At 40.9% G+C, this 26,911-nt stretch overlaps 1 long non-coding RNA gene across 1 annotated transcript in view; it reads left to right on the top strand.

Moving 5' to 3' along the window:
* The first annotated feature begins 7,429 nt into the window (after positions 1-7,429).
* The window catches only part of LOC145404622 (uncharacterized), a 51,012-nt gene continuing 31,530 nt past the window's right edge, over positions 7,430-26,911 (top strand). The window contains exon 1 of the long non-coding RNA XR_013898212.1: positions 7,430-7,616. This is a non-coding gene — a long non-coding RNA (uncharacterized LOC145404622). The remainder of the gene's footprint in view (positions 7,617-26,911) is intronic.

The raw sequence follows: 26,911 nt of genomic DNA, 5'->3' as shown, positions 1-26,911 counted from the left end.
TGGCAGAAGATAATATTTTAATGCTTATTAGCCATGTGCCAGAAGATAGTTGTAACAGTATATTCAGTTTTAGACAATGTACTTGGGAGCTATTCTTCTGGCTGCAGGTCGCATCAACCAGGTCATTCTGTGATCAGTGAACGAAATTTCCACTTGGTTGCCCGGATTAATAAACTTATGATCATTTCATTCCCTTAACTCATATTTTGATTTGTGGGAAGAACAGAAGGCATGGGATTTTTCTACACACTACTCTCCTTGTCCATCCTTAAAAAAAAAAAAATCGTAACTGAGAATTGCAGTTGCTGAAAGAACCAGGGGCACGGGATAATTCTACATTCCTATAGTCGCGGCGCACGACTCTGAGGTTGTCATTATCGTACTCTGGCAACCTACCATTCAAAATTGCGTCCGATTTCATGTCATATTATAAACGAATCATATTATTATGCACGAATATATTATACACGAATATTATTATACACGAACATATACACGAATCACATGCGTCTCATTATACACGAAATCAGACGCACTTTTGAATGGTAGGTTGCCAGAGCACGATAACAACCTCAGAGTCACGCGCCGCGACTACAGTTGATCCTGCAAAATCAGAGTTGCGACAGACAGCTGATCGTTAATTTGTTTGTGAATCAAGGCCTGCATTCTGGTCTCCCAGCCGACTGTCCTTTGAGCAATTGACCCAAACAATATATGAACGAGGTTAAGCTATCTCTTGTGTGTGTGTGTGTGTGTGTGTGTGTGTGTGTGTGTGCTTTCCAAGGTTCAGTTTCCGAAGGCAGCGTGACTAGAATCAGTGGTTCATCGGTGTCAGTAGACACTATCTTGGGATGGTGCCGGCGCGTCCATAAGCCTTTACAGACATAATCCCTCGTAACTCCCAAACACTAAGTTATTATTTTTTTTAAGTACCTTGCCGTAATTCTCATGATTGTGTGTATTTGAAACTTTTCCAAAGTAGCAAAAACGTAACGTTAACACGCTTTAAAACAACTGATAGTCATCTTGATTTCTCTATATTCATCTTATTACTATACTCCATCTTCTTTCTTAGACCTCTGTAGCTCTAAAATGGCAAAACCGATCACTTTTTTCTTTTCAGAGGTTCATTTTACTTTGAGTAGGAATCATCGTAGGTAATGCCCTATAAAGGCCAAAAATAATAAAATCGGTCAGAATTTAAGTACAAGGACAGTGTCAAACTTTTGGCCCATTAACTCAAAATGTTGTTGTTCAGTTTGGATTAAACTTGCTGGAACGATTTAGGGTCATGCCTAGATAAAAATAAAAAGTTTTTAGAACAATTGGTCATAGGTCAGCTTAAATCTTTTGATCCAGTTTGAGCCAGACTTATTGGAGGGGTTCATCGTTACGTAAGGATGAAGTATTTGAGAACAACGGGTCAGTGGTCAAGGTCACTATCTATCTATCTATTGCCAGACGCCTCAATCCCGTTTGGGGTGGCCACAAACAAATCGCCTCCAAGTCGCCCTGTCCCCCGCCATTTCACTCCCCTGCTCCCAACTCACACCCCCCTCTCTCATATACCTCTCCACCCCATCTCTCCATCTCATCCTCGGCCTCCCCTTCCCTCTTTCCCCCTCCACCTCACTCACATACACTCTCTTCGTCAGTCTTTGACCCTCCATCCTCTCCACATGGCCAAACCACCTCAGTGTGTTCCTCATAACGCTTCTTATCACATCCACATCCACACCACAACGCTCCTTTATATCCTCATTCGTCAGCCTGTCTCTCCATGTGACTCCACAGGCTCCTCTTAAATAACTCATTTCCACGGCTCTCACTCTTGACTTGTGTCCTTCCAACAACGTCCAAGCTTCACTTCCGTACGTTAGAGTTGGTATCACAATACTGTCATGTAGTAACTTTTTCACTTCCATGCTCACTTCCCTGTTTCTTATCACTGCTTTCAAAGAACCAGCAACCTTTCTTCCCTGCTGTACCCTTTCAAGCACTTCACCCTCCAAACCTCCATCCTTACTCATCACACTACCCAAGTACTTAAACGTACTCACATTTTCCAATTCCTCACCATCCAACCTCGCTGTACATTCACTGATTTCACCTCTCTCAAAGACCATCACTTTACTCTTCCCTACATTCACCTTTAGATTCCGTTTCTTACACTCTCTCTCAAACTCATCCACCAAGCCTTGCAGCTCCCCTTCGTCTTCACTCAACAACACGGTATCATCTGCAAACAACAGTACAGGGAGTTTCCAAACACTATCCTCTCTCACCAGGGCCACTCCAACATCCACTACCCTACCTTGTACCTCTTTTATTACCCCATCCATGTACAGATTGAACAACCATGGAGACATGACACATCCCTGTTTCAACCCAACTTTCAAAGAGAAAAATTCACTTAGTTCACCATCCACACGCACTGCAGCCTTCGCACCATCGTACATACTCTTCACAGCATTCAACAACTTCCCATCTATTCCATATATTCTTAACACTTTCCACAATCCTAGTCTATCCACCCTGTCATATGCTTTCTCCAAATCCATGAAAGCCGCATACAACTTCTTTCCCTTCTCTAGAAACTTTTCCACTAGAGATCTGAGAATGAATATCTGATCTACACAACCTCTTCCCTTCCTAAAGCCTCCCTGTTCTTCTCCAACTAATTTCTCTGTTCTTTCTCTAACTCTCTCAATAAGTATCCTACCATACACTTTTCCTATTATACTAAGAAGACAAATGCCCCTATGATTACCACACACTTCTTTTTTCCCTTTTCCTTTGTACAAGGGAATAATTATACCTGACTTCCAATCCTCCGGGACTCTACCTTCCTCCCAGGCCAATCTGCACATCTTCCACATCCATTCTACTACTATCTCTCCCCCATGCTTCAGCATTTCACCACACACTCCATCAATTCCTGGGGCTTTCCCTGATTTAACTTTCTTCATTGCTTCCACAACTTCTATCCTACTGATTTCTTCCTGTCTTCTCACCTCCCTCCTTCTTCCAGCCATTCCCCAGCCACTTATACTCGCATTACTTCCATCCTCTATGTTCAACAATTCCTTAAAGTGTTCTCTCCATCTGCTCACTTTTTCTCCCTTCTCCACTAGTAATCTACCATTTTTATCTTTCACTCCCCTGCTAACTTCACTTCCACCCTGTCTTACTCTTTTCACCTCTTTCCAGAACATTTTCTTACAGTCCCTCCACTTTACACTCAAATTCCTTCCATATTCCTCATCCACTCTCTTCTTACTCTCTCTTACTAATCTTTTCACCTCTCTCTTTCTTTCTACATATAACTCTCTCTTCCGCCTCTCAACTTCTTCCACGCCCCTATTTCTTATCCATTCATTGTATGCTTTTTTTTTTTGTGCCACAGCCCGTTTCACCTCTTCAGTCCACCACGCTGTTCCTTGCACCCCCCTCCGTCTTCTCTTCCTTCCACACACCACATCACATGCTGCACATATTTCATCTGTAAATATTCTACACACACCTTCCACGTCCCCCATCTGCTCCAACTCATATTTGCCCAATCGTTCCTCCACTTCTCTCTTATACTCTGCCTTTTTCTCATCCTCTTGTAACCTTTCCACTCTCCTTGCAACTACTCCTTCCTCTCGTCTTTCCCTTCTTCTATTCCTCCATCTTACTTGAACTTTAACTCTGGCCACCACCAAGTAGTGGTCAGAAAGTCCACTCCCCCAACCTCTATAAACTCTTGCATCCAATATACATCTTCGCATCCTTTCATCCACACACACATAATCAATCATTGCCTTCCTTTTACTCATTTCACCACCCACCCTTCTCATCACTCGCCATGTATACCTGTGGATCACAGCTAGGTCAAATGTCCGGTCATAAACCGATCGCAAGATGTGGTTGCTGGGCTCACGCAACTGCTTCTCGTTATATTCTCTAGAAAACTTTATGCAGATCAAGAGAGACTTTTCGAATGGAGTGGCTTAGCTTAGAACCTTCATTAATCTCTTTACTGCTACAACGCTTTGGAGCTTTCTTTTATATATATATATATATATATATATATATATATATATATATATATATATATATATATATATATATATATACACAGTATGTACATAGTAAAATGTATGAACGTGTAGGTGTACCACCACCTTCTTTTGTTGTGCAATTACTCTGTACACGTTTACAACAATAAATATTCAATCGGTCAACCGTCGGAACAGGGTCGAGGCTGGAAAATGACAAGTAATCTCATTCCTGCATTTTTTTAAATGGCACATTTTTGCATACTGCAGAGTTGGCTAATGGGTATACCATTATTTTTTTCGGGTGTACTTATGGTACACTATTATGGCATGTACTGCCATGCCTACATCTTCATATATTTTATTAAATGTAATTTACATTTACTTGTCACTTCTTATGGAATAAGTTTGATCATCGTTTTATTTCCTTCCTGCTACTTCCAGACGATTCATTCAGCGTAGGAAGGACCTCTGTGTAGCAGGGGTTAATGAAGTCTGACGGCTCTATTCCATTAACTTGAAGATTCCTAGGCTGAATCGTCTGGTAACAGCGCGAAAAAATATGTAATGAAGTGATTAAAAGGCCTAGCTCGTGTTGAACCAATACCCTGCAGACGCGACACATAGCAAATTAGCAAGGGGTGCACTACTGTATGTATAACGTCAATTTTTTAACCATACTTCACATTGCTCAGTGACAGAAAAAGACATTAGGCTACAACAGCTGTACATCCTTTCCATATCATTTCTTCTTGAAGCATCCTATTCGGGTACTAATATGTTTTTATAACAGCATTCATGATGGGCAGTCGGCAAATTTAGGTCAAACTAGTGTTAAAAAAAAAAAAAAAAAAAAACTCAAGTATGGTTGTACCTGAGCTAATATTGAACTGTTGATTGATGGGATACTAACAAAAGCTCCCAATTTTTGATAAAGCAGCGATCGGTCATACCGCATAAAACCCAAAGACCTAAGTGTTATGAGAATTTAAACTTGTTGCATCGTATCACACCAGAGGATGCAGTCATCAACGTTGGATAGCTTCACTTTGATCCCACTAAACACTGATATCTGACAAAGGGAAATAATTAGATCTGGTGGACACTTTACCAGTCATGGAGTTTCTTTGATATTACAATGAATCTCAATTTGAAGTGGAAGTATTTGACACAAGTTCATGACGGGAGGCCTGGGAACATGCTGTTTTTCCTTACAACTTTGCAAACAGCATAAATTCTATAATTTGCATATCAGTGGTTTAATTCCCCTCTGTTGCCCATTCATATCCAAACAATAAGGCTAGAATCTTCTACCAGTAACTAGTAGTATACGTCGAAGCGTTACGGTAAGCTTTCCAGTGCCAATAAACTTCCAGTATCAGTGGAAAAATTTTGTTGAAAACAGTAACGGCAACTTCCGCTGAGTAAGCACTGGCGCCGCCTGGCGACTCACCCTGAAAGTACTAGGTCATCTTCGACCAGGGACTCATGTTGGAGGATGATAAGACACTGTACAGTTTCTGAACTTACTCGTCGTAAAAATAGTACCAATACTTATGCCCCAAAAGCTGTTGCATGAATACCGAAACCACCAATAAAATCAATAGACAGAGACAGTGGCAAAACATGCTCTATTTTTCATTAAAAAATATGCGGTGCCTTTCTATTAATACGTTGACCATTTGTCAGAGAATAGCGTTGTATATAGCAAGTTAAATAGCACTGAACAGATGCATAAGGAGTTTTTTCTCAGCACCACTGACAGTAGTGACAGATGAAGCGGCATCTGACAGTCCTTAAACCAAGACAGTCTCGACGGCGCATCAGCTGGCCAGCCTGGGGACTGTCAGACATGGGTCGCCCCTGACGCTCTCACGGAGTCCATTTAGTCGTGTATGTGACGTTCATGCTAGAACAGAAGTACATTGTGGCCTGAAGGATGCACCTGCTATTGTGGCTGTAACACATTTATGTAGTTCTAGAACGAAGTCTCGAAATGATGTATAACTGAAGGTGAGTTCGTCGTCTGCAGGCAACTCAGCACGTCGTCTGCTGGCTTGTGGCGGGAAGGGTTTTAATTTGCGTGTATTATCTTGCCTGAATCGTTGCTAACGTGTACCATGACCATCTCCCAGATTCCTTAGTATATGTTTACTTTGGTGAGACAGTGATTTTTTTTTGAAGTTCGTCATGAGCGTGACTGTTGTGCACTAATACGAATATATGTGGTTGTGTTAGTTCATAGCAACGCAATTAGTACACGAAAACAAAGGTGAAAAAATGGACAAAGCGATCACCCGAGAACGTAATTAGACCACCTTAAATGGTTGTATATAAATACATAAAGCTTGAAGGACAATGACAACTATATAATAATGTTACGAGATAAAAGTAAAAAGTCAGTTCGAATGTTTACTCTCACGACACGGTGAAATAAATAAATACATGGAAGCTCTGAAAATTTAATGTAAGCTGCTTCATTATCTAAGTGTGTATGTAAATAATAAGGATATTGGTGGTGTTCTTATTAATGATGTCAATAGTTCAATCTTGATGAGTGTGATGAGCTGATAGTGACGATGTTTACTCTTGTATGTAACCCACTCACGATCAGGACAGTTTAGTATTTGTTCCAACTAATGCCTGACGATTTTATTTAGTAGAGTGAGTCATACGAGCCTGAGACTGAAACATTCTTAATATGTATGTATATATAACTGTTAAAGAACTATGAGGAAGGACTTTAATTAGTCTACTGACAGTTATCACAAGAATAATTAAAGGTTTTGTTTAACTGATAATTACGAAATGTTCGGACACTGTCATAAAAGTAGTAATTTAATAGGTTATAAATTGTGTAACCTCTGCCTTTCATATTGTTGCAGGAAATGACCAAAGCGAATGAATCAAGAAAGCGACCCCACATTATGTGAGACTGCAAGAATGTGTTCGTTGTCGTGTGACCTCCTGGCATGAAGTTTGACCCAAGCAGCGTGAAGTGTAATGACAAAACGTGAAATGGGAATATTGTGCATAACATGAAGTGTAAAAAACGCGAAACTTGGTAACGTGGATTGTAAATGCATTGTTACTGTGGCATGTGTAACGTTTACCTTGGCATAGTACCGGTACTTTGTTAACATGAAAAGTGAGTACCCTGCTTTCCTGGGAGACTTAACATCCTAGCGAGAATGAAGTGTGACTATAGAGCTTGTGCATCACGTGAATTATGAGTACGTTACGTGGAATAAAAATATCCTTGCTTAACATGAAGTGATCGAAGTGGCGGAGGGAAGTGCTTTTTCAAGTGTCAAGAAGTTACAGATTGCAATGCAAGCTTGAAATGATTATTGTGTACTTAATTCTATGAGACTTAGTGCTTATTCACTTCTACCATCAGTCTTAATACTGTCTGTGTGCACGATCTAGTGTTCAAGTGTCGCAAGGCGAGTGTAGTTTATTGTGGTGTGTGTGGTGTTGTGCTGTCGGAAGTATCCTGTTACCTCACCGCTTCTGGATTATGTCTCGACGTTGTAATCAAGAGATCTTCAGTGTCAAGGCTACAGTTTCAAGGTGAGTGAGTTTAAGATGTGGGATGCACGTTGAATGATGTCATTTATTTGATGATGCTGGTACTGTAAATACCGTATAACATATTCAGCTGTTGGACTTTATTAGTATTAAGTTACTAGTCTTGCTTTCCTCACATGGTTTTATTGAGGCTTTCGAACTGTAGAGATTGAAAAGTTACTAGAGTGCTCTACTAAGTTTAATGGATTTGGTGATAGCAGGCTAGAATACAAAAGACTTCCTTTGGTTCAAGGTGTAAGATTATACTGTATATATAGTATGTATGAACGGTATATATATATATATATATATATATAGATATATATAGGGTCTATATATATATATATATATATATATATATATATATATATATATATATATATATATATATATATATATATATATATATATATATATATATATATATATATATATATATATATATATATATATATATATATATATATATATATATATATATATCATCATCATCATCATCATCAGCCATAGCTAGTCCACTGCTGAACAAAGGCCTCCCCCAACCTTTTCCACGAATTCCTTGACTGAGCCGATCTTTGCCACGTTTTCCCTGCAAATTTCTCTATCTCATCTCTCCATCTCCTGTCTGGCCTTTTTCTGCTACGCTTACATTCTCTCGGTGTCCAGTCAGCAAGCCTTTGTCTATCAACTTGTACCTTTCCTTCTTGCTGGAGGTTTGCTCTCATTCAGCCAGTCCCAAAGAAGGGTGACCATTCCCAACCCTCTAACTATCGTCCAATTGTTTTAACATCCTGTATCTGAAAAGTTAAAGGTTGCTGGTTCCTTGAAAGCAGTGATAAGAAACAGGGAAGTGAGCATGGAAGTGAAAAAGTTACTACATGACAGTATCGTGATACCAACTCTAACGTATGGAAGTGAAGCTTGGACGTTGCTGGAAGGACACAAGTCAAGAGTGAGAGCAGTGGAAATGAGTTATTTAAGAGGAGTCTGTGGAGTCACATGGAGAGACAGGCTGACAAATGAGGATATAAAGGAGCATTGTGGTGTGGATGAGGATGTGATAGGAAGCGTTAGGAGGAATACACTGAGGTGGTTTGGCCATGTGGAGAGGATGGAGGGTGAAAGACTGACGAAGAGAGTGTATGTGAGTGAGGTGGAGGGGGGAAGAGGGAGGGGGAGGCCGAGGATGAGATGGAGGGATGGAGTGGAGAGGCATATGAGAGAGGGGTGTGTGGGTTGGGAGCGGGGCAGTGAAATGGCGGGGGACAGGGTGACGTGGAGGCGATTTGTTTGTGGCCACCGCGAACGGGATTGAGGCGTCTGGCAATAGATAGATAGATAGATCTTAAAAGTTTTCAAGTCTATTCTTAATAGAAAAATGTTAAAGCAACTTTCCTATCACAACCTTCTTTCTGATGGTCAGTATGGGTTCCGTCAGGGACGCTCCACTGGCGATCTTCTCACCTACTTTTCAGACTCCTGGTCATCCTCCTTTCGGGACTTTGGTGAAAGCTTTGCCTTTGCATTTGACATCTCAAAGGCTTTTGATCGAGTCTGGCATAAATCTTTAATTTCCAAACTGCCCTCTCATAGTTTCTGTCCTTCTATCTGTGCCCTTATCTCTAGCTTCCTTTCTGGTCGTTTTGTAGCCGCTGTTGTAGACGGCCATCGTTCTTCTAGATCTATCAACAGTGGTGTTCCTCAGGGCTTTGTCCTATCACCAACTCTCTTCCTTTTATTCATCAATGACTTTCTAAGCAGTACATCTAACCCTATCCACTCGTACACTGATGACTCCACCCTTCACCTTTCCATTCGGTTCCCGCAACGTCCATCTCAGCAGTTACTTCAGCAAACAAGGGATGAGGCTATGGCACACCTAATGTCTGACTTGGCTCGTATCTCTGACTGGGGTAAAAATAATCTGGTTATTTTTAATGCATCAAAGACAGTTTTTACATCTATCAACCCGACACAAAGACTTAGTTTTTACATTTATCAACCCGACAAAATCTTCCACAGGTACTAATGTTTAATAATACTCAGCTTAATCCTGCATCATCCTTGAACATGCTTGGGGTTTCATTTACTCGGGACTTATCTTGGAAAGATCATATTACATCTCTTGTCAAATCTGCTTCCAAGAGATTAGGTGTGCTAAGCCGACTCCGTTCCTTCTTTACTCTTGCACAATTGTTGACTCTATACAGGGTTTTTATCCCCCCCTGCATGGAGTACAACTCTCATGTGTGGGGAGGCTCCCCACATTTTGCTATTCTCAATAGGGTGGAGTCAAAGGCTGTTCGTCTCATTAACTCACCTCCTCTTACTGACTCCCTTCAACCTCTGTCTCATCGCCGCGTTGTTGCATCTTTATCTCTTTTCTATCGCTTTCCTCCTCCTACTGACTCCCTTCAACCTCTGTCTCATCGCCGCGTTGTTGCATCTTTATCTCTTTTCTATCGCTACCTCAATGGTCACTGCTCCTTTGAACTGTCTGCATGCATTCCTCCACCTCTACGACGGGCGCGTAGCACCTGTCTAGCAGCAAACTCTCATCCCTTTTCAGTCCAACTCTTTAGTGCAAGAGTTAACAGTTACTCCCAGTCCTTCATTTATGCTACAGGTCAATTCTGGAACTGTCTCCCTATGTGTGTATTCCCTGCTTCCTATGATCTCCAGTCTTTCAAACGCAGTGTGTCCAGGCATCTCGAAATGAATGGATGAATTTGGCTCTCTCTTGTATTTTGTTTTTCTCTTGGAAGGAACAATAATTGTAGGCTCCTGGCCTTTAGTTCCATCTTCCTCGCATTAAAAAAAAAGAAAGTTTGATGTCTTTCTCCGTACCAAGAGTAAATATGACTCCATCTTACTGACAGGGTTTATTGGAATGTTCAGTTCGAGAAATTTGTCATTTATTTATCTTAGTGGGGACATCAGCTAGTGAAAGGATTAAGGTCTATCGCCTATTTTCAAAGTGGATTTTAAACGAATAGATAAACTGCACACACACACACACACACACACACACACACACACACACACACACACACACACACACACACACACACACACACACACACTTCTTTGCAAGGAAAACGGGTATCGCTATGAGGAAAATCTAGTTAAAAAATGTTTGGTTATATATACTTTTTTTTTGTTTTTATATAACCTACAGATATCTGTATTTCTTCATACATCCCATATTTTTATTCCATGTAAATGTAGCCTCAAAATTTTATTTATTTTTCCCCGCTTGTAATTCCTTTTCCCGTATAAAGGTAGCGCACCGGATGAGAGGGATTATGAATTTTCGATTCACAGTTTTTTCTTCCATTTAAGGTTAGCGTACCTTACGGGAGAGATTGAATTAATATTATTACTATTACTATAATAATAATAAATAATAATAATAATAATAATTATTATTATTATTATAAGCAACTTTGGGTCTGGTTAGTACTTGGATGGGTGACCGCCTGGGAACACCAGATGCTGTTGGATATCCCTACGTGTCAAGTGGGGTTGGTGGAGGATTAGTGCCCCTCCCTGTAAAACAATTAACTCTAAGTCCTTGGCCACCCCGTCTGGGATACATGGCGTCTGGCAATGAATGAATGAATGATGAATTATTATTATCGAGCAGGTTTGCATCATTACTTCTCCCCGTGGCTGTACAATTAATCTGCCGGAACTGGCTATTAGGTTATGCATCATAAGTCCTCTGGTGGTGAGCGGTCAGTTAATATTGTTCTAGAATCGCTTGAAGAATAATGATTGGTGTGACGCAGGACAGATTCATAAAACAATTTCAGGTATTTTTGAATGCTGGAACGTTTCTAGAAGGAACCCTGTCCGTCTGTTTCGCACAAACTATTTTCGGAAAGGAGGTGTTTCACCCCAGTACAATACTGTATGGGGACTTAAGCGTTCCCCCTCCCCCCCCACACACGAAAGCACCACATCACACACCCTTTCACACCACATCACATAAAATCACCCTATCACACCGCACCACCCTCTTACACCACACCACACAAAATCACCATACCATACCACACACCACACTGTATTAGGGGCATTAACCGAAGAGTCTCGAAGTTCTTGCATCTGGTACTTTTATACATCTTCATCTCTTAGCCTAAGTTGTGCTCATGCATACACCTTCTTTGTCTTTTCCGAAAAAAAAAAAAAAAAAAACCAGTTGCGGCCTGAAATTGATTGTACCGGTATGTAAATCAGCGAGCTCCGAAAGTGTTGCCCTTCACAGTCATTAGCCCTCCCGCTTCTCTCCAAAAAAAAATAAAAAATAAAAAAAAATAAAAAAAATAAATAAATAAACAAACAGCTAGTTCCTACCACATGTGTAGGTGTAGAGTACTGAACTAATAGCTATAACAGAAGGATTAGATACATGAGGCAGATTTTGAAGACTGGTGCTAGGATCACTGAAACAAAATTCTATGATGTTATAGCCTAAATGAAGTGCCCTGTTGCCCAGCAGCAGTGAAAAAGTGTAAATTTGTGGGTGAAGAAAAAACTGCTAGGAGTCATTGAGGCAGTATTTCATGATTACCTGTGTGTTCTATCAATTTCCTGTTGCCGCATCCTGTGAGGGGTTGCCAAGTATTGTAATATGATCCCCAGTATTTCTTTCACTGTCATTAACTACTCATCTTCCCATGGTACACATTAGTCCCACTTGTATCCCACAGTTTAACCTTGTCCCTCCACTCTGTTCTTACTCTTGTAGTACCCTCATGCATTCTCTGAAGCCATTATTTCACCCGCCATTTGCTCCATAGGATTCAGTTATTCCAATATTATCTTTACTTTTTCGTAACGTACCATATCCCATTGGATCCCAGAGTTGCTGGGCGAGGCACTGTTCCGGGAGGATCCTAGGCGTACCGCCCTCCGCCTATCGGTTCATAGTCGCGAAGCTCATAGGGCCCTCCCCGGGGATTCCCTACTTTATTAAGGTTTGAAAATTCCCAGTTCTGTCCAATACTGTGGATGCTGGGCTCCAATGGGTTAAAGAAACGAATAGATTTGCCAGCCATTAAGAAACTGATAGATTTGCCAGCCATTAAGAAACTGATAGATTTGCCAGCCATTAACCCATTGGATCCCAGCGTTGCTGGACGGGGCACTGCTCCGGGAGGGCCCTTGGCGTACCGCCTTCCGCCTATCGGTTCATAGTCGCGAAGCTCATAGGTTCCTACCCGGGGGTTCCCTACTTTACAGTATTATGGTTTGAAAATTCCCAGTTGTGTTCATTACTGTGGACACCGGGCTCCAATGGGTTAAAGAAACTGATAGATTTGCCAGCCACTAATAGACTACAATATCTAGTATTCATTCTTGCCAGATATGTCGCTCTGTACGTGTTCGGTGGGTATAATCATGTGAGAGGAGCATGTAATAGAGTCAGTTGGGGTAAATAAAAACAATTTACCTTAACTTTGCATCACTGATCCTGTTTCAGAGCAAGTGGGCAGACATAACAACCTAAAACATGACATATGAATGAAAGTTCTACAACCAGTCAGTGCTGAAATTTTAAAGAATGTTTTTTTTTTTTTTTTTACCTCAGTGAATGGGGAAAATATAACCGCTCTCGGGGAAAAAAAAAAAAAAAAAAAAAAAAAAAAAAATATATATATATATATATATATATATATATATATATATGTATTTGTGGTAGGTGGGGGCGCTCACCATCCACTCACTCAATGTATTGCTGCTCTCGGGTGTCTGGTCTGTCCTCTTCTCCATCCTTCTTTCCTTCCATCTTCTGTCTTTCTTTCCTTCATTCTTTCCTCGTCCTTCTGCCTATGGGTGACTTTACACTCCCTCTTCTGTCTTTCATTCCTTCATTCTTTGCTTTTCCTTCTGCCTGTGGGTGACTCTACACTGAATGACAAGCCAAATGGTTTCCTGTACACCAGGGTACTATTTACTACGCTGGGTGGTAACCATATAACTAAATTTTGGCGCCTGGTGGTTTAGTGGGTAATTATTGTTCTCCAGTCGGATTGAGCCGGTGAAGGTTTATATCCAAGCGGTGGTAATGCTCACGTAATGCCACTCAGGGATGAGTGAGGTTGGTCACTCTCACCTTAAATGTCAGGACCGACTGCCTACCCCGGGCTCCTGCGCTCCTCATAGGGCAACGTAGGATTGGATGATGGATGGATATATATATATATATATATATAGATAGATAGATAGAATATATATATATATATATATATATATATATATATATAGATAGATAGATAGATAGAATATATATATATATATATATATAGATAGATAGATAGATAGATAGATATAGTTAGATAGATAGATAACAAAAACTCTGAAACTAATGGAATTACAGCTTCCAAAAACTCATTAATTTTCCTTGTTTATGACTACAACACATTTATACGTAACCTGTAATTAGATAAAAAAAAAATAATCAGAATACATTCTGAATATAGACACATGATTTCAGTTATGAACCAAGGCTTTACTTCCGCCAACGAAGTTGGGGGTTATGTATTCACCTGTGTTTGTGTGTTTCTTGTTTGTTTGTCCTCAAAATGTCTCTAAAAGTTCTCGATGAATTTCAATAAAATATTGTGGAAGAGTAGGCCATGGGCCAAAAAAGAAATGATTAAATTTGGGGGCAGATCCCAATCCGGATCAGGATCCTGCAATCACGTGACAGAGGAATGCGCTCTCTGTGTGTCTTCTTGTCCTTTATACTGTATATACTGGTATCTTACTTGTTTGGACTGATCCATGCAAACTTCACTTTCTTCTAATGTTTTGCCTTTGTAGGAGAAGGAAATCCAAACTTAACTGCAATTGTTAAGCATTCGTGAACTTCTGCTTCTTCAGAAAAATAATTGTATTGCTTTCCATGAAGTTTATCTTCAACGTGAAGCTTTGTTTGACGTCACACTGCTGTTTTGTTGTATTTTTTGCTTTGTTCTTTTTTAGATGCAATAAGTAACGTAGGTTTTTTATTACCCCTTTGGGGGGGGGGTGTCTGTACCCGGGGTAAAAAACCACATTTATGCTGGAGTTGCAAAAGCAGGCAGGTCTTGTGTCTTGGTTTGCTCTTAAGGGCAACTGTCACTGATCACCTGAAAGCAGAATGAATGCAGTGCATTCAAAGCACCTGAGATGGCATTACTTAAAGTAAAAGTGCCAAAAAAGTTACTTAAAGTAAAAAGGCCAAAAAAGTTAAATGAGCAGAAAATGAAACAAAAAATCTTCGTTTGATCATAACCTGGCACCAAATCATTGTTGGGCAAATCTGCTTGCACATAATAGCCTATGGAGTATAGGTAGGCCTATCACCACATCAAAAACTAGAAAAATAGGCAACAGATAAAGATTGGCAGGGCTGTGTTACTTTTTACTCCAACTTGCCCTATGTTTTTATTTACCCCGATTGACTATATAAGTTTTGACAGCAGTTAGTGCTAGGGGAAAAAATACCCAAGATTTCTTTTGATGTTAGTGAAAGGCAGGAAAACCTAGGCTACAGTATAGGGTATAAAATTTACCGTAACCTACTGTATTTCTGTCCGTATAATGTCTGTTAGTCTCTGAGCGTATCTGTGTGTGTGGGGGGGGAGGGTTGTCTCCATACAGGTATGTGTCGGGGGGGAGGGTTGTCTCCATACAGGTATGTGTCGGGGGGGAGGGGGCTGCCGCCGTGTGTATGTTGGGGGGAGCCTGCCACCAGTTTTACCTTCCCTCGCTTTACGTCTCCGGTCACCGTATAAGCCAGCTACGGTAATTAAGTACATGTTAATAATCTGTTTATGGGTTTACTTACACACTTGACCTACTTACATGTAGCCCACGGTAGTGTATTGAAACAATGTACATATATTCCAAACGTCCTCTAAGCTGAAGAAAATAGTTTAATGAATGAAAGGGTTGTGTGCTACTAGTAAGGTACGATTTGTTAAAGCTTAGGGAAGACAGTCCCAGTTAATTATTTTAGTACGGTCACGTCTTTATTTTACTCCTGCTCCCACTGGCGATTTTAGTCATTGAGCTTTGGAGAACTCCTTATTGAAGGGATGTACTTAGTTCTTCAGATCCATTCAGTGCGATGCGTATTCACTGTATCATATGGTTTCGTTGTAGCCACTGGATCCTCTCAGTGACGGCTAGAGGTAAGAGGAGGAAGTTCCCCTACACGTGATCCTCTTAGTAAGAACCCGAGATAAGAGAAGATGAAGATTCATTTAGCTACTTGATTCTGGTGGCAGCCGGAAACAGAAGACGAAGGTGGTACAAGTTGTATGTGACAGCCGGAGATGAGGAGAAGGAAGTTCCCTACACTTGATCCTAAGAAGAGAAAAACAGAAACCATAGGAAGTTATTGACCCTCTTAATAACGGCTGGAGATTGGAGGGGAAAAAAAAGTTCCTCACACAGGATTATAAGAAGAGAAAAATGAAAGTAAAAAAGAATAAAGTTATCCACATTTGATCCTCTTAGTGACAGCTGGAGATAAGAGGTGTGAGGTTCTTCACGCCTTATCACCTGTTATCGGACTGTCGGATTCTTGCCCACTTAAACCCCTTCAATCAAAGGCCTTCTCATAGATTTCATTCTTTCTGCCACCAGTTTTGGAGACTTCGAACTCGAGGGGTAATGAAGAATTTTCAGCCACAAGTCCCAGCCTCCCTTCATTTATTATCTTTCCACACTTAATAGCATTTGGGTTGATGAATAATGTGAATCAACATTGAATAATATGAATCTACAGTACCAGTACTTATGAAATACTGATACCTTTTACCCAGTCTTATGGTAGAGTCCTACTTCCGTTCATGAATTGTACTAGTTCACTGAAAATCAGCACTGAATAGCCTGATGGAGAATGTTACGTTATATGACTGGTTAAATATTTAGCCACGTAATAACAAAGTAGTCAGTGTTCCTGATTTAATAAATAAGAGGGCTTAATTAGCTTACTATCGTTTCAGCCCGTATTTTGGGAGGTTCTAGGGTTAAATCTCATTGGTGCAAAGACCTTTTCATCTAAGACACTTCTGTCGGAAATCGACAATGACGGAATTTTTTTTTTTTTTAATCTAGCCAGTTTACGGCCAGAGCGAGTCACGTGATTTACTCAAGCCAAATCAGGTCAGGTGCTGCATGGCAATTTCCCCGTGGCTTCTGAGAGTAACAGGTGTTTTCCCATTTCTGATCTTGTTTTTCAGGAATGTAAGGCCGATAACTAACGTAAGGGTGGAATTTGTTTTGGGTAGGACTGAATTGCATGGGATCTGCGTTAGGTTAAGTGGGTTTAGGGTAGCTATATGCCTAGAATGGCTTGTAACTTAGTTCTTTTTATCTGGGGGGGGGAGGGGTAAAAAAAACTGGCCATTTCCGACAGAAATGAACATAAAAATCAAACAAATAACACTATGATATAAGAAATTATTTATCACCAAATCGAGTATGGGCTGAAACGAGAAAATTACCCAGCTTACTGGTTGTTTTCTGGTTGTAATTCATCGTAACGCAAAATCCATTAAGTAAACAGTCTCACCTACTGGCCAGTGACATGCGTGGTTAGGGGACTGATATACTTAAACTTCTGTGGCCAAATTATTATGTCACTTTTCCCGTATAATGCAAGGTGACATCGTATGAATTCCTTTAATCGTGGAATGTAGTACCGGTAATTACGGTTCACTGTATGGCCTGTATTATGGGGAAGTCCGGGAAACAAGTCAGTTTTACTCTATCTTGGCCTAAAATTGCCATCTCCATCTTGAATACGGAGTCACAGCAGGAGTTTAAATCCTAGAATATGATGCCAGTCACGAAAAAGTGGTATGGAGGGGATGTAGCGCCATACTGATGTCTTATTCCACTTCTGAACTAGCTACGTGAAATAAGTTGCAGAAGGGAAAAAAAAAGACATCAGGGCCAGGCTAAGGTAAAAAGGACTAGGCTATAGTCACTCCGCGAACTTTTTTTCAACACTGAGTCTTGGTCACTCGTCAGTTAAGGAAGCTCCCTACCACCTTTTCCTTTCCGGATTATTTTTACATACAGCTCAAAAATAATCCTTTGTGTGTTATTTTTGCCCTCCATGTTGGTACCGTATTTAAAAGATAAAATCAACATGCCAGAGAGCAGTAAGGTAAAGTATGGAATATAAATCGCTAAAGAAAAGGCGTTAGGGAGATTCGGGTGTTGGAGTAACCTTACCTTGCTCCAGTTGCTCGAGCTAACGAATGTTAAGTTCTAGTTGGCTTGCTTTCATCTGAGGGAACTGGGTCGCTCTCATGAATTAAGTCCTGGTTACATGAAACGGTGAGCTTCAGTTATTAGGTTCGAATGAATCTTTTTGGTTACTAGACAGATTTCCCTTCCGTCTGCTCAACATAGCTGAAAGGAGTTTGGGATGTCTGTCAGATATGCTGTAGTTGAGGTACGAATGGATCTTCTTGGTTACTAGTCAGATTTTTCTCTCCGTTTCAGTACACTTAGCCCCCAGCTGAACTGAAAGGAGTCTGAGATGTTTGTCAGATTAAAGTAAACGTGCCATACCGTAGTTGTTTTATTGCTGCAGGTCTGATCAATACAAAAGCTTATACGGTGTATATTACAGACAGTAATGAAGACTGTTAAATTTATATACCCCGAAGATAAATTTGTATTAGCCAACGTATTTCACAGTGACATACCGGTAGTTCATACACGATATTCGTCTTTGTGAGAAGGATTTCCCTTTGTGGTTGTAGGCTATATAACACGTTAAATAACACCTTCACTACAAAAGGGGTCTCTCAGGTTTTATAGTGTGACGTAGGCTAGGACATAATGAACATTGTCTTACGACTGAAGGAGTTGTGTACGCTGCTTAGGCTAGGTTTTGTATGATGATCGTTTTGAGTGCATTTCTTCTAATATAGTTAGGGTACGAATGGTTTATTAGTATTAAGATGTTTAATTGTCGTTGTTCTCGTACGGATGAGATAACAACTGCACATGCACGAAGAAATAGATACAGATAGCCTACCGGTACTGTACTCTTAAGCTGTTATATCCTATACTGGTATCACATGTATAGTTGTACAAGTGATTATATTTTTTTTATTATTAAACTTGCAAATGAACTAAAACAGATACCGGTACAGGTAGTCAAAAAACTGAACGATTCAATTGCCCTCAGTGTTAATGTCTTAAACAGCACAAGGTGGGTTGCTTATATGTCTAATACCAAACTTGTCTCCTAGGCTGTTGTTCCGTTTGGTTATGAGAAGCTGGATTTTATTTCTCACATCTCCCTTTTCGCGACTTTCGGGAGGGAAGAGTGGGGATTACACCTGAGCAAGGTTACCCTGCAACCGCCGGTGATCGTACCCCGGAATATAGGAATCTCCTGATATATATATATATATATATATATATATATATATATATATATATATATATATATATATATATATATATATACATACGGTATTTCTTTCATGATTTCATGATACATTCCATTACCTTAAAATTTAGTATCATTCTACAGTTCAACTGGTATGTAATTTTTTTAATTCTCCAGGGAGATGGCAGGCAGTAAGATAAATTATCTTTGACTTGTGAAATGTTTGAGTGTAGGCTTGGTTTCTTTTTGTCAGAGGTGATTAGATGCATATGACTCATAAATATGCTCATATCCACATGGTAAGGTACCATACTAGAATCTAATGTTTACTTTAATTTCTTAATGGCGTTATTATGGTTGGCTGCTGGTATGCTCCCTGCGTTTTAGTCAGGTCCCCAGGGAGCTTGTCAGGCTTCCTCATTGTGTTCCTGAAGGTGTAAATACACGAAAGCGCTCGGGAACTCTCCTGTTTCGGTGGATTGCAGAGTTGGGTAAGTGCTTTAACCCTTTTGATCCGATGACTTATTTTTCCATTTCTTTTTTTCTACCACCAGGCCATATTATTTAACTTGACAGACCTCTAGCAATGAAGAGGTTAGTGAAGGCAATATTTAACTCCTGTAGTTCAAAAAGCCATTCCAAAGCTGAATAAAATGGCCTGAAGAGAGAGAGAGAAAAGTATAAAAGATACCGGTATTGCCGTAGTGACGGTTTAGGGGAAGGAGTTATTGCCACGGACGAGCCTTGCAGTTTTGCGTTTGAATTTACGTTAGAATTTATGAAAGAAAACTCCATATTGAGCTTAGGTCTTTCTGTAGACTTTTCTACGTATGGGTGTCTATTTATGTACTGTATACCGTACCGTTAAATAGCCATTATTACTTAGAGCATAATATTTATACTGGTACGGCACCGTTACTGAAGGTAGTGCATATGTAGCCTAGTTATAAACCAGCGATATTCAGTTTAATATTTATACAGGTCCTTAATCGATAACATAAATCGCGGACAGTCACCCCCAGCGGGAAGAGACAAGGGACGGGGGGAGGAGGGGGGGGGAAGAGGAAAAGGCGAGGAGAGGCCAGAGACTGTGGTGGAAGTGATCAATACTGCAGGGGCCTCTCTACACTACACTACATAGTTCCACCTGGTATAAATGAAACAGGTTAGGTCAGGTCATTGGCAACTGGTATGGCTTAGGATAGGCTTTGGACTGGTGTGATTGTGAGGTGATTCAGGTTTTTCAGGTGTTTGATATAAGTTGTGTTTGGTGCGGTGGTGTGTTGATCGAGTGAGGTTGTCAAGTTAAGGTATGTTAGGTTAGATTAGGCAAGATGGTGAAGGGAATCAATTGAGGGTAGGCCTATGCGGTGAACTGGTGTGGTTGTTAGTGAGGTGGTTGAGGTTGGTATTGTGTCAGGTGAGATTTGTGTTGTTTTGTGTGTTGGTGTATTTGTGCAGGTTGGGTTAGATCAGGGCAGGGCAGGGTGGTAAGGAGGGATGGTTTGGGGTATCCTGCGAATTGGTGTGATTGTGCAAGGTATGGTGATCTAGGTTGTTTGGTGTCGTGATGTCTTCGTGCACGTTGTAATGTGTAGCGATTTAGAGATTGGTAATGTATAGTGACAGTATTTGTTTGGTATACTGTGTAATGGTAGGCTATGCGGTGTGTTGTTGTAGATTGTGTTGGTGTATGATATTAAGTGTAATTGTATAGTACTGTAGTGTTTTGGTATTGAGATATATAGCCTATGGTGTGATGATGCTTTTTTGGATGTTATGGTGTATAAATTGTGTAGTGTGATGTTTAGTGTGGTATAGTATGACCGTGTTTGGTTGCTTGTATGGTGTGACGATGTAGGCCATGGCGTGTTGATAGTGGTTGCTGTGATGCATGGTATGGTGTTGAATGTGGCTGTGCAGAGCGAGCAGTGATTTGTTATGTGGTTGTGTTTGGTGTGGTAATGTGGAGCTGTTGGGCGGAGCATATACAGTAGATCAGTAATGGTGATAATAAATAATGGTATCGTATTTTGCTCTATAATGGTTTGTATACTATAGTGTGTGTGTGTGTGTGTGTGTGTGTGTGTGTGTGTGTGTGTGTGTGTGTGTGTGTGTGTGTGTGTGTGTGTGTGTGTGTGTGTGTGTGTGTTGACGATTGATTTTGTCACATGTGTTTTGGCAGCCTCGTATTAGGTTTCTCTCTCTCTCTCTCTCTCTCTCTCTCTCAGACACACACACACACACACACACACACACACACACACACACACACACACACACACACACACACACACACACACACACACACACTCATTCACGCACAAGCCACTAGCAAATCAGGTGATCACAGTGCAGGTGCCACACAATTACCACGTGACGATGCATGGATAAACCCGTCCAGACGATTTTATTCAGCTCAGGGGAAATCATTTGTTCCCCAGAGGTTAATGAAGGATACATCAAATCCCTCTAATTCTTCAAGCACATCGTAAGCTGAAGAAAATCGTCGGGAGATCACGTAATAATGATAATAAAATAATCATCATCAAAGGGGGTTTAATAAGTGAAAGGTCAACTTCTCCGAACATCCCTTTTTGTGTGTAGCCTGTATAGAGCACAGAAACAACTTCTTCGGTGCGAGGATTTTTTCAGACGCCTCCTGAGGGTTTTTATTCAGTTCAGGACAGAGACCTGGTAGTGACAGGATTAAGTGTGGTGGCGTGACAAACGAGGGTGATTAGGAGGTTGATAGTTATAGTCGCTGACGTAACCGCTGCTCTCTCTCTCTCTCTCTCTCTCTCATGATGGCCGGTTTGCCTAACCCCTCATTCGTCACAAGTGTTCACCAGGAATATTTAGAAAGACGTGTTGAAACAACCTCACTCCTAATTGATTTTCGTGTTGGTCGGAAAAAAGTAAGACAAAAGAAAAGGAAAGGAAAGAAAAGCCTACAGAGTATATATAGAGATGTTCACTGATGAGACCGATGACGTGTTTTTTTTTTTTGTGTCTTTTTGCTATTTCCATTTTTACCTTTCCCGAACGGAGTCTGGCGAGTATTGTTTTTGGTCGAGTTTGTTTCTTTGTTAGCATCATTACGGAAAAACGGCAGAATGAAATTACATGAAACTTTCAGGATATGTGGGCACTGGTCCCAAAAGAAAATGATTAAATTTTGGAGGTAATCGAGTGACCTTGAAAGGTCAGAATCAAGGTCACGGATTTTCAGTGGGCTATAACTTGAAACCGGTTGAAGATAGAGGTATTTACTATGAAGAAAATACAGGAACTCGTAATAGGCTATAGGCTTTCATTTGGCACCAAGACCTTTGACCTTGATTGACCCTGAAAGGTCAGACTCAAGGCCATAACTCGAAACTCTTTGAAGATAGAGAGAGATTTACTATCAGCATACTGGAAGTCCCATGTTTTTTTTGTTTTTTTTTAAATTGGTACCATGACCTTTGGCCGTAAGTTACTATTATCAAGATATAGAAAGTCTCATACGGGCTTTCATTTGGCACCATGACCTTTGACCGTGAGTGACCTTGCAAGGTCATACGTAAGGTCACGGAAAACATTTGTGCCATTGCCTTAGACTTTAATGTACTGACAAATGGCAATAACGATTAAGTATTTAACAGCAATAAAAAACTGCTGTCGGCCGAGGTTTGTTGCGCCTGGCACCACTTTTTTTTTTTTTTTTTTTTTTTTTTGAGAGAGAGAGAGAGAGAGAGAGAGAGAGACTGTCGAAGTGAAGAGGTCTGATATAGCCTTCATTTGCCCGAAGCTGAATAAATTTTAGATAGCAAGAATAAATGAATAAAACACGCCATCGGATTGAATTTTCCTCTTCACTCCGTTTCATGAGGAACCGCATTAAGGTTAACCCTTCCATTGCCAGGATCTCCCCTAAGCCTGACTAAAATCGTCTGAGTAAAATCGTCCGTGAATAAACTTGTCCATAAGCACAATCGTCCGGGTAAAATCGCCTGAATAGAATCGCCCGTGAAAAATCGTGTTCGAGTAAAATCGTCCTTGAGTAAAATCGCCTGTGAGTAAATTAGTCCGTGGGTTACACGAATAAAACACCGCTACAGAAGTCGTCATCGCTCTGAAGAGGTGAATGGACGTATATACCTCTTCACTGTAAGATGACCTCTGACGGAACTGAATATAACTGTTTTGGCGGTAGCGAAAATGTATCGCAATTAATAATAATAAAAAAAAAGGTGTCATTGTACTGGAAGTTTTTAAAAGATTTGTGGGTCAGGTTTTAGACAGTGTATTTAATTAACCTATTTTTATGACCAGGTTTGCACGCTTAGGCTAACTTATTTTTCACGGTGGAGTCTTGTGTACCGTATGTGTTATTGTTGTTGTCCCGAAGCGATTTTTTTTTTTTTTTTACTTTAGGAGTGACCTTTCAAACTGGAGGGGTTAAGTACAACCGTCGTTAATCAGATCATTCTTAGATCTCTCTCTCTCTCTCTCTCTCTCTCTCTCTCTCTCTCTCTCTCAAGCTGAATAAAATCGTCGAGTACAAGCAAGAATTAAATAAAAATGACACCTTTGGCCTGAGGTGTTCACGATCGAGACAACTCTAGCAGCTGTTCAGTTCCTGCTAATACCAGGGTTTATTCAGCTAAGAGTGGGTCATGGGAGCCTGAGAGTGTCAATACTGTTACCATTAACCCCCTCATGGTCGGGCTAGCTCTTGTTATTTTACTCCTCCTGACGCCAGACGATTGTATTCAGCTGAGGGTGGATTATGGGGATCCTGAGTGACGTAATAAATCCTCTTGGCTGACTTGCAAGGTAACTGTGTATACCCTTGGTTGTGTAATACGACTTGAGAGAGAGAGAGAGAGAGAGAGAGAGAGAGAGAATGGGTTAATATGATTGTTAGCGATATTTGAGAGAGGGAATGTGTTAGTATGATTGTTGCCGTAGCCTACTTATGTATGAGAGAGAGAGAGAGAGAGAGAGAGAGAGAGAGAGAGAGAGAGAGAATGGGTTTATTTGATTCTTACTGATATGAGAGAGAGAATGTGGTAGTATAATTGTTGCCGTAGCCTACTTATGTATGAGAGAGAGAGAGAGAGAGAGAGAGAGAGAGAATGGGTTAATTTGATTCTTACTGATATGAGAGAGAGAATGTGTTAGTATGATTGTTGCCGTAGCCTACTTATGTATGAGAGAGAGAGAGAGAGAGAGAGTACGGTACAGTAGCTCAGCAACAGCCAAATACCGTGAAAAGGGGGAACTCGGCTATTTCCGACGTGTCCCCTATGAGAAAGAAAGAAAGAACGAAGAGAAAGCTAAAGAGAGAAGGAAAGAAAGAACGAGTGGGAAAGGAAATGCGATAAGAAAACAGGAGATTGGAAGTGAAGTACACGAGAGAAAATAAAGTGAGTGATAATTGATAGAGGCAGAGGTAGAAGATGCGAGGGGAATGGAAATGTGGTTAGAAAACAAGAAACGGGCTGGAGAGAGAGAGAGAGAGAGAGAGAGAGAAATATCGTAGGGATGGTAGAATATGGTATCGTAGTCTATATAGGATGTATTGTTGTGCCCCTATGGTCTGACCGTAACACAAATCCTCCTTAACAATGTTGTCGTGGTTCTGATGTGAGACGCCCTCACGTAGCGGCGCTGTTATATCCAGCCTGTTTCTTTGCCAGGTCATAGAAACGTCTCTCAACTCTCTCCGTATCCCCCGAAAGGAGGATGGTGGTCTGCTGGAGGAGGGAATTTTTAATCTGCAATCCACCGGGTTCACGCTCTGATAAGCTTAGGGTCACAGCAACAACGATGGCGTATTGTGTAGGTTATTTCTGCTGTTACCAGACGATTTTATTCAGCTTAAGAGAGCCACCTCGTGGAGAAAGAGTTAATGGAGACTGCAGCTATTTGACTCCTAAAAGTTGAGGCGGTGAGGGAGGATCGGTCCAGAGTATTATCGTTACGAGAAAGCAGGCGTGAAGGAGAATGAATAAGTAAACTAGAGTATAAGTAAACCTGTCCTGAGTAAAATTGTCAAGATGTAACAAGAATGAAGTAAAACGGCGTCATGAGGTTGAAGTTGTTGAGACTAAAGGCAGAGAAAAGGTGTATATACTTTTATCATGTTTTTCTAATGGTTACATAATGGGTAGCAACGCTTGTATTGACACATGATGGCCACGTGGTCTGAGGCGACATTTGGGATGAATGGCACGTGTGGCGCGCATGTTCGAATCCCAAAGAGGCGACTGGAGGTATTCGATCATGTAATATCACCAGGGTAGTAGGACCGGACTTAACCTACCATTCAGTGACTGGACTAACTGTGATAACCTAGTCACGGTCCTTTACACTTAGCAAGAGAGAGAGCGGGAGAGTAGTAGTAGTAGTAGTAGTAGTAGTACCGGTAGTAGTAGTAGTAGTAATTGGGTATAGTATAGTAGTTGTAGTAGTAGCAGTAGCCTTGTTGCAGTCCCAGGAAACGTGAATTTAGTGGACTGCAGGCTGAAGTTGCACCCCTTTCAACAATCCACCATCCTCCTTTTGGGGGATATGGAGGGAGCTGACGTCCACGGTTGTATAACTGGGCATTGCCACAGATAAATCAATCAATCAATCAACAATAATAATAAAGGTACCAATTCACTGGTGTATTTTTTTTCCCCCCCGTATGGTGTCCCCCTCCTTTATACACAGTTACAGTTTGTACAACTGGGATGCACTTAACCCATTCATGGTCGCGTCGTATGTCGTATTTTATTCCAGCTAACACCAGACGGTTTAATGCAGTTGAGAGTGCGTCGTAGCAGCCTGAGTTCATTGATATCATGCTCGTGATAACCAATACTCAGCTAGCGACGCATGATTTAGTTCAGAGTGTTAATCCTGGCGCCATGAATTAGCTGTGTAGAGTATATTTAGGCCTACATAGGCCGCAAGTACGTGTCTTCAAATTTCACACATCCTGTAAGCCTAAGTTGCGGATTACACACACACACACACACACACACACACACACACACACACACACACACACACACACACACACACACACACACACACACACACACACACACACACACACACACACACACACACACACAAAATACGTGCATCTGCACCTAAATAGCCTACATAGCTGTTGTGTACTCACGTAAGGTAGCGGAAACGTAAGCTATGCACATTTATGTGATTGTATGCAACTTTTGTGTGTATGCATGAATGTATGTACGAGCATGTTTGAACCTTGTGTAGGCTTTGTGTAAATGAATGCATGTATTTATGTAGAGAGAGAGAGAGAGAGAGAACTTAACTGGTCACCCCTCTTACGGGATTGACCCCCCACATCCGTACCCCTTATGATATCTGCTTCCACCCCCACCACCCACCAGCACAAACTCTGCACACACACCTATGCAATGCATACCACATGGGATGTGAGGTGTATACTTGGTGGTGCTTAGTTGATTTCCGTCTTTGGGATAGGCATGTGTTAGTTGACCTGATCACCATATTCCTTGAGGTTAGGAGGCTTCGTGGCACCTTGTGTTTTTTCTATCTTTTCTTCTTTTTTTTAAATAATGCCTGGTATTACACCTTGATCCCTTATTACGAGTGCACGATACTTATACTGTAATATGCAGGATTATATTATCATGCTGTAGATGTTCAGAAATAATCTGACAAGGAAAAGACGCCAAGCAGCCATGGTAACCTTACGAGAGCGTGGCTGTGTGTGTGATGCTAAGTCCTGCTTTTCCGAGTGCCTGCCGTGTCCTGGATGTATCTTGGGTACCCTTCAGTGTGGATTAGTGTGTGCCGTATACAGGGTCTCTTGGGGCCATTGATGCAGGTTCTTCAGCTTTGTACCCTT

The sequence above is a fragment of the Coenobita brevimanus genome, chromosome 64 (genome assembly GCF_032717465.1).
Source record: "Coenobita brevimanus isolate Jiangsu-jjx chromosome 64, ASM3271746v2, whole genome shotgun sequence".
Taxonomy (NCBI): domain Eukaryota; kingdom Metazoa; phylum Arthropoda; class Malacostraca; order Decapoda; family Coenobitidae; genus Coenobita; species Coenobita brevimanus.
The sequence above is the reverse complement of the archived record's forward strand: the minus strand, read 5'-3'. Positions and strand labels throughout refer to the sequence as shown.